General features: G+C 41.5%; 2 pseudogenes across 2 annotated transcripts; one reads left to right on the top strand and one right to left on the bottom strand.

The window, feature by feature from the left end:
• Positions 1-5,746: 5,746 nt before the first annotated feature.
• On the bottom strand, positions 5,747-6,821 carry LOC309976582 (eukaryotic translation initiation factor 1-like; annotated as a pseudogene). Its single transcript has one exon. The product of its transcript is annotated as a eukaryotic translation initiation factor 1-like (transcript).
• A 3,501-nt stretch (positions 6,822-10,322) lies between these two features.
• Positions 10,323-10,895, top strand: LOC309977295 (large ribosomal subunit protein P1-like; annotated as a pseudogene). Its single transcript has one exon. The product of its transcript is annotated as a large ribosomal subunit protein P1-like (transcript).
• Positions 10,896-13,235: the final 2,340 nt, after the last annotated feature.

Here is a 13,235-nt window from a genome sequence, read left to right as displayed (position 1 = left end):
CAACAAGAAGATGACAGTTTTCAATCTGGAAGATGTTTCTCACCAAAACTAACTGTGCTAGCACCCTAATGTCAGACTTCCAGCCTCCAAACCTGTGAGAAATAAATTTGTTTACAAGCTACCCAGTCTGTGGTACCATGTTATAGCAGCCCAAGCTGAATAAGACAAGTTTGTACTAGAAGTGGGTACTAATGTAAAAGACATGAAAGTGGCTTTGGAACTGAATAGTGAGTGGATAAAGGCTGAAAAGAGTTTTGACGTGCATGCAAAAAATAACGGATGTTAAGGGTGATTCTGGTGAAATCTCAGAAAAGAGGAGAGCTGAAGAGAAAACCTCAGTCTTAGGAAATAATCATGAACAAAATGTTAGTAGAAATATGGACAGTAAAGACCATTCTGCCGCAGTCTTAGAGGGAAATGAGGAACTTATTATTGGAAACTGGAGGAATGGTCATTCTTTTTATAGTGGCAAAGAACAGGGCTAAATTGTGTTTGTGTTCTAGTATTTTGTGGAAAGTAGATCTTCTGAGCAATGAAATTTAATGTGTGGCTTTGCTTCTTCTGGCTGATTATAATGAAGTTCAAGAAGAGAGAAATGACTTAAAGATGGAGTTTTTGAAGCAGAATGTAAAGATTTGGAAAATTCTTAGCTGAGTAAATAGTGTTAAAGTGAGGGCATAGATTGGGAAAGAATAGCATCCTGTAAGTTGGGTTGGGAGACATGTGGGATGAAGCTGGGGACATTGAGCTCCTGAGTTTAGAGTCTGCTTTACTAATGGAAGTGGCATCCCCATCCACAGTGGCAATGGCATTTCCACCTCCATTTGAGGGGATTAACCCCGCATTGCCTGAAGAAACCATGACCTCCCCTGAGGCAGTGGCCATGCAAGATGATGCTGATGGGCCTATCACTAGACTCAAATCCCAGCAGACTCCTAAAGGTGAAGTACAAAGTGTGACCCAGGAGGAGGTGTGCTACACTCCAAAAGAATTACTTGAGTTTTCTAATTTTTACAGGCAAATCTAGGGAACAAGTATGGGAATGGATACTAAGGATGTGGAATAATGGTGGAAGGAACATGATTGGAAATTTGGTGACAGTGAAATCTGGGAAAGAGATGTGTGGATAGACCTCTCTGGGCAAAACATTTGAAGGTATTTGTGCCCTGTATAAATACCTACTAAAGGGTGACCTTAGCAGAGAGGACTTTAATAATCAAGTGGATAGGATGGCCTGTTCTGTGGATAACAGTTTCTTTCCCCAGCTACCCCCATTATCATCCAGTGGGCTTAGGAACATAGTGGTGGCAGGGATGGACATTATGCATGGGCTCAGAAACATGGACTTCCACCCACCAGGGCCCACCTGACTGTGGCCACTGCTGGGTGCTCATTCTGCCAGCAGAGACAAGCACTGAATCCCTAATATAGCAGCATTCCCTGAGAGGTGTTCAACCAGCTACCTGGTGGCAGGTTGAGTACATTGTATCACTTACATTGTGCAAGGGGCAGCGCTTGTCCTTACTAGAATAGAGACTTACTCTGGATACAGATTTGCCATCCCTGCATGCAGTGCTTCTGCCAAAACTGCCATCCATGGACTCATATACATACAGTGCCTTATCCACTGTCATGGTATTCCACACAGCATCACCTCTGATCAAGGATCTCCTTTCACAGTAAAATAACTGCAGCAATGGGTCCATGCTCATGCAATCCACTGGTCTTAACATGTTCTCCACCATCCTGAAGCAGTTTGCTTGATAGAATGGTGGCATGGCCTTTTGAAGACTCAGTTATAGATCCAGCTGGTGGCAGTACCTTGCAGGCTGAGTCTGGGTTCTCCAGAAGGCTGTATATGCTCTGAATCAGAATCCAATATGTGATAGTTTCTCTAGTAGCCAGGATTCATGGATACAGGAGTCGAGGAATAGTGTGAGATAACAAAATTCAGTTGACCTTTGAACAGCCCAGGGTTTAGGGGTGCCGATACCCCGTGCCGTCAGAAATCTGCATACTGCTTTATAGTCGGCCCTCTGTATTTGTGTTTCTGCATCCGTGGATTCAACCAACCTTGGATTGTGTAGTACTGTGGTATTTATTGAAAAAAATCCATGTATAAGTGGACCCTCACAGTTCAAACCCATTCAAGGGTCAACTGTATATATGTTGGTCTCTGCCTCTAGTTCCTGGACCAGAGCTCCTAAAACTCTGCTAATTTCCTAAGTGATAAGAACACTAGGGGCATCTCTTACTCTAATATTTTGTCCTTGACCTGGCTCCTGACAAAGGGCTGTTGAAACCCTTGTAATTTCCTAGGCGATAGGAGTATCTTCTGTTCTAATGAGGCAACTCTGGGTGGGCTCCTTGATGGTCCTTGGATGAGGGCTGGTCTCCAGAAAGACTGAGGAGGCATGATTGGAACGTTGGAATTTTCAACCCTGCTCACCTTTCTCTTGAGAAGGGAGAATAGCTGGAAATGGGGTTAATGATCCATCATGCCTCCATGAAGAAACCTCCATAAAAACCCCCAAAATACAGGGTTCAAAGAACTTCCAGGTTGGTGATCACATCCACACTGGGAGGGAGACATCCAAATTCCACAAGGACAGAAGCTCCTGTGCTTGGGACCTCCCACACCTTACCCTGTGTTTCTCTTCATCTGGCCGTTCATCTGTATCCTTTTATCACATACTTCAGTAAACTGGTAAATGTAAGTGTTTTCTTGAGTTCCATGAGCTGCTCTAGCAAATTACTTGAACCTGAGGAGGGGGTCGTGGGAACCTTGAATTTGTAGCCAAATCAGACAGAAGTTGTAACATGGGGACCTACTACTTGCAATTGGCATCTGAAGTGGTGAGCAGCCTTGTGGGACTGAGCCCTTAACCTGTGTGTCTGACACTAAATTGTAGGACACCCAGCTGACCCCCCCACCCTGCCATGCACCGCGGCCCCACCCCCGACATTTGGTGACCAGAAGTGAAGTGTTCTGTGTGAATAGTAAAGAAGACGCACAAGGAAGAAACACAGGGAAGAACTGTGGGTTTTCCTTTACAGGTGGAAATGGTAGTGGTAAAACTATTACCCCTAGTGATCCACTATCAAAATTTTTGCTTCCCATTCCCATGACTTTATGCCCTTCTGGGTTAGAGGTTTTAGTTCCAGAAGGAAGACTGCTTCCAGCAGGTGGCACAGTAATGATTCCAGTGAATTGGAAGTTCAGACTGCCACCTGGCCACCTTGGTCTCATACCTCTGAATCAACAGGCAAAGGAGAGTTACGGTGTTGGCTAGGATGATTGATCCTGACTACTGAGGGGAAATTCGACTACTATCCCACAATGGAGGTAAGGAAGTATACATCTGGAATACAGGAGATCACTTAGGGCATCTCTTATCACCATGGCCCTGTGACTAAGGTCAGTGGAAAACAACAACCCAATCCAGGCAGGACTACCAATGATCCAGACCCTGCAGGAATGAAAATTTGTGTCACTCCACCAGGTAAAGAAGCATGATCATGTGACCAGTTACAGAAATGAGGACTGTAATTGTCATGAGTATTCCTCCTTGTTTTGTTATGAACCTGTGTGTTTATGCTTATATTCTTTTCTTTCTTGATCCCATACCTTGTAACTTTACATCATAGTATTCAAGTATTGACTTTATATCATAGTATTTAACGTTGTTAATTTTACATCATCATATTTAAATTACAGGGTACCTAGAAGAAGTGTAAAGATCACCCAAGGACTTCGCATCCTCTTCTGGGAAAAATTTACCGAGTTTTCAGTTGTACCCAGAATAGCTGTATCATGTTAGGTGAAATTATGACCTTGTTATTGTTTTTATTTGGAGATTAAGTATGGTTTAAGGAGAGCGGTATGAGTGCCAATTTGACAGTGTGCATTTGTAAGAGTTAAATTTATGTGTCAGCTCGGCTGGATCAGAGGATGCCCAGATACCTAGCTAAACATTATTTCTGGGTGTGTCTGTTAGGATGTTTCCGAATGAGATCAGCATCTGAATCAGTGAGTTTGGTAAAGTGAGTTTGCCCTCTTCTATGTGGGTGGGCATTATTCAATCCGTTGAGGGCCTGAATAGAAAAAAAATGCAGAGGAAAGAGGAATTCTCCCCTTCCCTATTTTCTGAGCTGAGACATCTCACCTCATCTTCTGCCCTCAGACTGGGATTTATTTACATCATTGACCCTCTCATTCTCAGACCTTTGGACTGTTGACTGAATTACACCACTGGCTTTTCTGGGTCTCCATTTTGCAGATGGCAGATCATGGGATTTCTCAGCCTCCATAATCATATAAGCCAATTCCTTAAAACAAATCTCCTTTGATATCATATTGGTACTGTTTCTCTGAAGAACCCTAATACAGGCCTGGAGATTTCTTCTTCTGAAAATGGTAAATTATGGATTTAATTAATAGTTATCAGACTATTCATCTTGGATGAGTTTTCATAGTTTAAAATCCATGTCAGATAATTCCAATATCTGTTAACTTCCTGTTGATATCTGTTGATTATGTTTTATCATCCACTTTAAGATTTTCCCTAGTTCTTGATATGCGTGTGTGTGTGTGTGTAATTATTGTATCCTGGATATTTGGGGTTTTATTTTATGAGTCTCTATTTCACACTTAAATCAAGTTCCTAGTTACTGCAAGGTCAGGGTAGTAGACAGGCTCCATGTACACATAGCATTTGAAGTTGTCCACCAGCTGGGGGGAAGACATAGGCAGGTTATTCCTGGGACAGATTGGCAGTCAGGATTCTCCTCAAAACTCACAGCCTTAGCAGATTTCCATAGACTGTGTCATGGAGCTGCCTCATTATTGCTGGCACAGGATGGTGACAGTTTTAGCTATCTGGCACATCTTCCACGAATGATAGCATCTGCTTGTAACAAAAAGTACAAAAGGTCTTTATCTTGTATATTGTGATTCTTTTTGGCTAGGAATGGAAAGTGAGAATTTCAATTTTATCGAAATACCAGTAAGATCTCTAAATTAGTATAACCCAATATTGATGGGAACCAAAATTTGTGGTGAGCCACAGAATATCTAGTCTGACTTCCTTCTACCCTTGCTACCTGAACCTATCCATGTATAAAAGTTTATTGGAGGGCTTCCCTGGCGGCGCAGTGGTTGAGAGTCCTCCTGCCGATGCAGGGGACATGGGTTCGTGCCCCGGTCTGGGAAGATCCCACATGCCGTGGAGCAGCTGGGCCCGTGAGCCATGGCCGCTGAGCCTGCGTTCCGCAACGGGAGAGACAACAACAGTGAGATGCCCGCGTAAAGCAAAAAAAAAAAAAAAAAAGTTTATTGGAGAAATAGTACCATGTACTGATCTCTGGTTCAAGTAAATACATTTTACAGGATAGTGCCCCAACATCGCATGGTATTCCTCTTAGCTGACAACATAATTGACTCTTTAGTAGTTCTTTCCACCATTGTATAATATCAGTTAATTGAGGAGATGTATACCTAAACCTAGTGAATCCATGGATTTTAGCTAATTGATTCACTTTTTCTGTACAGTAAGTTCCATCGTCAAAATCAGTGTTGAGTGGGATAATATGATGAACAATACATTCAGTTTTGTGGAATTATAAGTGAGATAAGGCAAACCTATTTCAAGAATAAGTGCCCAGTCCACTTCTTTGAAGGCTGTTTTTATGTAGTATAGAATTCTGGTTTGACATTTATACAGCATATTGAAGACATCACTTAATGTTTTTGGTCCACAACCCGTGGCATGTGGAATCTTATTTCCCCTACCCAGGGATCGAACCTGTGCCCCCTGCAGTGGAAGCACAGTCTTAACCACTGGACTGCCAGGGAAGTCCCAGATTACTTAATTGTTATGGCTTTAGTTTTGTTGATTTGGAGAAGTCAGTTCTCAGTCTTACTGTTACTTCTCACTACTTTTTTTTTTTTTTTTTGGCTCTTTTCAGTTTATTGCATGAAGGAGTTACACTAGTCCAAGTTAAAAGCAGACCCCAGATGGTTACATTATACAAGCTGTGAGGTTTTTAAACTTGTGACAAGGGCCAGAAGGGAAATTCTACACATTGCAAGGAAATCCTCACTTAAGCTTCAGTGAGCCAAACGCACTTAAAACCCATGAACTGGTCGTCCGTAGCCAGTCCAAGCTCTACGAGGAACTGGCATATGTTCTTGCACTTTTCACCCTGTAGCTGAATTACTTCTCTATATTCTGGATGCTCAATTACAGTACTATTTCAGGCAAATTTCTTCCTAAATACCTTCACTAGTTTCTTTTTATCGTAATCAGCGATCCCTTGGACTGTAGTAAGGGTCTTCCTGCCGGTTATCCTTTGACTTCTTTTATCAATATAATCCTCAGTGCCGGCAGGAAGCAGATCATCTCCCTTACTTGCATCAGCAAAGGGGTCGAAAGAGTGGAGGTTCTGGATAGCAAACATACGATACAATTCCTTTTCCTCTGGGGAAACGGCCTGCGGAAGGCCGCGGCTGGAGAAAGCGGGCGCGGAGGACCGAGCATCGGGAAGCGAGGGGGCTCGAGGGGGAGGCTGCTTAGTCCATGGCAGCGGCTTAGTGATTCCTTACTACTTTTTTTTTTAACTTATTTTATTTTTGGCTGCGTTGGGTCTTCGTTGCTGCGTGCCAGCTTTCTGTAGTTGCAGTGAGTGGGGGCTACTCTTCGTTGCGGTGTGCGGGCTTCTCATTGCGGTGGCTTCTCTCGTTGCGGAGCATGGGCTCTAGGTGCGCGGGCTTCAGTAGTTGTGGCTCACGGGCTGTAAAGTACAGGCTCAGTAGTTGTGGCACAGGAGCTTAGTTGCTTCACGGCATGTGGGATCTTCCCGGATCAGGGCTTGAACCCGTGTCCCCTGCATTGGCAGGTGGATTCTTAGCCGCTGCACCACCAGGGAAGCCCCATTCACTACTTTTTATAATTTCCTTTTTCTTTGGTTTTTCAACAGAGTTTTCTTTGTATTTATTCTTCTTGGCCTTTTGACAGCTTCTTTGAACTATGGCCTGATGGATTTAGTTTGGGACATTTTTCAGCTAATATTTTTTCAAATATTCTTCTGCCCCTTTTCTCCCTCTGCGTCTTCAATTGTGTGTGTTTAAAACCTGTTCATTGTATTTTACTTAGCCCTAAATTATTATCTCCATTTTAAAGTAAGATGATGAAATTGGCCCCCAAAACTAAATTGTCCAAGGGCACATGGTTAGTTATTGTGATAGCTGAGATTCACATCTGAGAAGTTTGACAAAGCCCATTAAAAAAAATTATGATTGAATATCACCTCTCAATGTCATGCATTTTTTAATGCCTTCCATCTCAGTACTTCATCAGGAATATGATGAATTAACAGATCTGTGGAATATGCCATCACTATTGATGGCAATAATATATCACCTTACTGGTGATAATAATTTATTTAATCTTTTATTAGGTATTTACGTTTCTAACTTGTGCTTATTGTACATCGTTCTTTGATATACATCCTTGTGCATGTATCACTGTGCATTTTATAACTCTTTCCCAATGACAGTTTCCTAGAAGTTATATTTCTGAATGACTATCAGGTATTTAGTAACTGCTAACAATATGGCAGGCCCTGGGCTAGTGTTTGAAGATTAGCATTAAAAGTGTAGTTGCTATCCTTCAGATCTTTACAATTGAGCAAGAAAAATGTAATCCTTACAGGAATAAATCTAAAGTAGGGGGTGATAAAGGCCTCTAGACTAAATTAAGATGATATACCTCTGAAGATATAGATGGAAGACATTCTAGCAAGCTGAAAATTATTTTGAATTCATGGACTCTCTGGAAATGAATGGATTCATGCAGCCAGCTACATGTCTTTTACATTTTGTATTACACTGATGTTAGATGCAAAGTGAGATTATTAGTATAAGATGTTTCAGCAGCTTTTGAGGAACATTATGGCTAGAAGATCAGGAAGATACGAAGAAAAACAGCAATGAGACTTAATCAATACATTCATTACTCAGGAACTACTAGCCATACTTTTCTACCCAGTAATCCAACATAGTTATACTTAGGAAACATAGATTTGTTCAGATATGTATTTGGAACACGAAGGGGTAAAGAAAAGTCATTCAGCATAAATACACTAGCTCTTGTAAGAGTATCTTTAACTTTTCTACGAAATCAAGAGAAAGGTATACTATCCTATGATCCTTAATGCCACTTCTTTTTTTATATAATTTATATATTTATTTTTGGCTGCATTGGGTCTTCATTGCTGTGCGCTGGCTTCCTCTAGTTGTGGCGAGTGGAGGCTATTCTTCGTTGTGGTGCGTGGGCTTCTCATTGTGGTGACTTCTCTTGTTGCAGAGCATAGGCTCTAGACACGTGGGCTTCAGTAGTTGTGGCACGCAGGCTCAGTAGTTGTGGCACATGGGCTTAGTTGCTCTGCAGCATGTGGGATCTTCCCAGGCCAGGGATCGAACCCGTGTCCCTTGCATTGGCAGGCGGATTCTCAACCACTGCACCACGAGGGAAGTCCCAATGCCACTTCTAAGTATATATTCAAGAGAAATGATTACATTTATCCACAAAGTTATATGGGTAAGGATGTTAATAGCAGCTTTGTTTATTTTAACCCAAAAATGTTACCAACCAAAATGCCCTAGCAGGATGCATAAGAAAATTGTACTACATAACAATCTGAAAAAAGAAAGTACTGGTACATTTACATAGATGAGTCTTAAAGGTATTATGCTGAGTGAAAGAAGTCAGTCACAAAAGAGTATGTACTGTATGATTTCATTTAAGTGAAGTTCAAAAGTAGGTAAAACTAACCAATTATGATAGAAGTCAGAATATTGGTCACCCAGGTGGTATAGACCGGGAAGGGGCATGACTAAAACTTGTATGTTAGAAAAACCCTGTATCTCAATCTGGGTGGTAGTCACCCTCCTATACACGTAAAATAATCAAGCTGTATACTTAAGATCAGTGTCTTTTACATACTTTATGTGTATTATACTTCAATTTAAATAATCAAGGGGAAGAAGGATGGGGCCATTTAATAATAGCCTCTTGATGTCTCCCTAGTGTAGATTAATGTGTGTGGCTCATGGACACCTGGCCCTTCAACAAAGCCTGCTAATTGATGGTTCTTAATCTCATAGCAGGGTCTGATGATTAGGACTAAAAGAGAAAAAAAAGACAAAAATGTATTCATTTTTGGCTGGCTACAGTGGGCACGATTTCATCCTTCCCAGTCTGGATACTAAATGAGAGTGATGAGCCATGAGAATCTGAGAGTTGTAATGTAGGCTTAGAAGAATGCATGGTCTGTGCAGTTTTCTCACTTCAGAGGTGGAAGATCAACCAGGCTCCAGAAACCTTAAAGGAGGTTCTATATGGATGATATGGCCCCTCCTCTGGCCTGGAAGAGCAAGTTTGAACAGTCTAGTCACAAGTGTAGCTCAGCATCCCAGAACGCAGTACTGGTGGAAATCCTGTTAAAGTGTCCACACTTCTGTTTCAATGCAGGAGAACATCTGCTAGGAATCCATCTGTTTACATCAGGGTTCCCTGGGGTTTGCAGAAAGCATAGAGGTCCCTAGACTCCACCTTATCTTCCCAATGTATATATGGGGGGAGGGTGGTTTGGAAGAAAAAAATGGAGGAGAAAAACCTTGACATTTTGTGAACTCCATGGCAAATCTGGTCTCATTGCCTTATTTTTTTCCTCCTCCCAGATAAGACTTCCCTGGATTCTAGGATTCTTGAGTAGATGAATTCCAAGGAAGACTGTCTAATTCTTGCAATTCTAAACTCATGGGTCATGTAAGTTGGTTTTCGGTGTTAAATTCTGTCATTTTTTAGGTTATGTGAAGACTTTAATTTTTTATTCTGAAACTTCCCCAGTTCCTCCTATTTTTGGAGGAATGCACTCCAGGTCCCTCCTCTGTGCCCCCATCTTCTCAAACCACTGTTCAAATGTGTACTGGAGAAATCAGCATCTCCTAGGTACTCAGTCTTCTGTCTAGACCAGAGGTGAAGCAAAAACAAAGTCCCTTCAGAGAGATACTTGACCATCTCTTGTCAGTTCTGCAATTTGATGATAAAGGATGATTTCGTTTGCACATGGGAAAGTTCTGAACTTTTCCATAGACCCATGTCTGTAGATAAAATAGGATTTAGTGTTGATTGGCCTCAGCTGCTGCTAAGGTGCTCAGTCCTTCTGAGGAAGCTGCAGGCCGCTTTAGGCTTAGGCCCTCACTTCATCCTGAGGCTAGCACCGCGCCCAGCATTCCCCGCTTAGCATTCGCCCACACAATGGCCTCCATCTCAGAGCTCACCTGCCTCTACTGGGCCTTCATCCTGAACAACGATGAGGTTACAGTCATGGAGGATAAGATCAATGCCCTAATTATAGCAGCCAGTGTAAATGTTGGACCTTTCTGGCCAGGTTTGTTTGCAAAGGCTCTGGCATTGGGAGCCTCATCTGCAATATAAGGGCTCAGGGACCTGCCCCAGCAGCTGATCCTGCACGAGCAGGAGGTCCTCCCCCCTCCACCACTTCTGCCCCAGCTGAGGAGGGGAAAGTGGAAGCAAAGAAAGAAGAATTTGAGGAGTCTGATGTTGACATGGGCTTTGATCTCTTTGACTAAACCTCTTTTGTTACATGTTCAATAAAAAGCTGAACTCCCTAAAACAAAACAAAACAAAAAAAGAATGTGGTGAAATCCCAGGCTTTGTGAGACCTTTAGGGGTGGGCAAGGAAATGATTTAGAGCCTGCTTACAGATCCATGCTGGGAATTCCTGAGAGGTGAAAACCTATAGTAGGGTCCATTTTGTATCTGAAGAGCATGTACTGATTTCAGGTGATATATGTGTGACTCTGGATTAACCTGTAACAGTATTCTCTGGCTCAGAAATGAGAAAATTGTCTGGGGGGGATGGGAGATGGAGTAGCAAGTAATAAGATACGATAGATAGGATGCTTCTAAAATGGCTCCCGCTGATCCCTGCTTCCAGGTATTCACATCCTTCTGTAATCTCCTTTGCTTTAGTGTGGGTTAGATTTAGTGACTTGCTTCTAATGAACAAAATATGGCAAAAGTGATGGGAGCTCACTGTTGAGATTAGGGTCTGTAACTTTGTCTTGCTCACAACACCCTGGTTCTTCTTGCTTTCTCTGATGAAGCAAGTTTCCACGCTGTGATCTAAGGATGATCTCTGGCCAACAGCCAGTGAGGAACCAAGGCTCACACTCCGAATTCTATCAGCAACTATATGAGTGAGTTTTGAAGCAGATCCTTCCCCATTTGAGCCTTGAGATGACTGCTGCCCCAGCTGACACCTTGACTGCAGTCTGAGAGGGAGAGGACCAAGTTCAGCTGCAAACAGATTTCTGTCCCAAACTGATTTCTTATTCCCATGAAAGTAAACTTTAAAAATCTTTCTTGAAGCTTTCAGTATTTTATCTTTTTATTTCTCTTTGGAAATTTTGCTAAAATGTGCCTAGATGTAGGTACTTTTTTTTTTTTCTCGGTACGCGGGCCTCTCACTGTTGTGGCCTCTCCCATTGCGGATCACAGGCTCCGGACGGGCAGGCTCAGCGGCCATGGCTCACGGGCCCAGCCGCTCCGCGGCATGTGGGATCCTCCCGGACCGGGACACGAACCTGTGTCCCTTGCATCGGCAGGCGGATTCTCAACCACTGCGCCACAAGGGAAGCCTGGTACTTATTTTTTACTTAATTTTTTCATAGATGTCACGTTTAGGACCACAGTTATTTTATGTACCATTGAAAAGGAAAGAAAACATTGAATTAAACTATGACATGTCTCTGATATAAAGATGCATTTCAGTTTCATAGATGTTAAAATGAAAAATATGTCAGAATAATTATTAAATAGAATTTTATTAACTTGGTAGGCCTCTCTCAAATTAAGGACTTACATCCTTCTTTATTTTGAGGTAATTTTCATTGATTACTACTATCTCTCCTCAATTAGCTCTATTGTCTTCTGGGACTTATATTAAATGGTTGGAGGAAAATCAGTTTCTATCTTTTATGTCGTTTTGTTCCATACATTGCACCTTTTTGTTACATTTGGTTTCTTCTGGGCTGTATAGCAATTTAATCCCTGGCTTCCTAGTTCACAATTCAGCTGTGTGCATTCTGCTTTTCAGCCCATTTATGGAAAGTTTTTTTTAACTTTTAAACTTTGAAATAATTATAGATACACAGGGAGTTGCAAGATAGTGCAGAGATAGTCCTGATTATACTTCACGCAGTTTTTACCAGTGGTTACATCTTACATAATTACAGTACAATATCAAAGCCCAGAATTAGACGTTGGTACAATGTGTTTATATAGTTATGTCATTTTATCATGTGCATAGATTCATGTAATCACCACTGCAATCAACATACAGAACTATTCCACCCCCACAAAGATGTTTCTGTACCCCTTTATAAATCACACCTGCACCCCACCCCACCATCCCTAATCCCTGGAAACCATTAATCTGTTTCACATCTCTATAATTTCATCATTTCAAGGATGTTATATAAATGGAATTGTGTAGTACATGACCCGTTGAGATTGGCTTCCAGAACTAAACATAATGTTCTTGAGATCTATCTAAATTGTTACATGTATCAATAATTTATTCCTTTTTAATGCTAAGTAGTATTACGTGGTATGGAGAACCATTTTTGTTGTTTCCATTTTAGGCTACTACAGATAAAGCTGCTATGAACAATCAGGCACACAATGCTATGTGGGCAAATTTTCATTTCTCTGGGATAAATGTCCAGGAGTACAACTGCTGAGTTATATGGTAAGTTTATATATATATATATATATATATATATATATATATATATATATATATGTATTTTTAAATGAAGTATAGTTGATTTACAGTGCTGTGTTAGTTTCAGGTGTACACCAAAGTGATTCAGTTTGTGTGTGTACATATATATATTCTCTTTCAGATTCCTCTCCACTATGGGTTAGTACAAGATACTGAATATAGTTCCCTGTGCTATACAGTAGGTCCTTGTTTATCTGTTTCATATAGTGTGTATTTGTTAATCCCAAACTCTTAATTTACTCCCCACCCCTGCCATTTATTTTTTAAAGAATTGCCAAACTATTTTTCCAGAGTGGCTGTACCATATTACATTCCCACCAGGAATATGCAAGAGATATGTTTCTCAACATCCTTGCCAG

The sequence above is a fragment of the Leucopleurus acutus genome (assembly GCF_964270905.1).
Source record: "Leucopleurus acutus genome assembly, chromosome: 20".
NCBI classification, from domain to species: Eukaryota; Metazoa; Chordata; class Mammalia; order Artiodactyla; family Delphinidae; genus Leucopleurus; species Leucopleurus acutus.
This window is presented reverse-complemented; position numbering and strand designations above follow the sequence as displayed.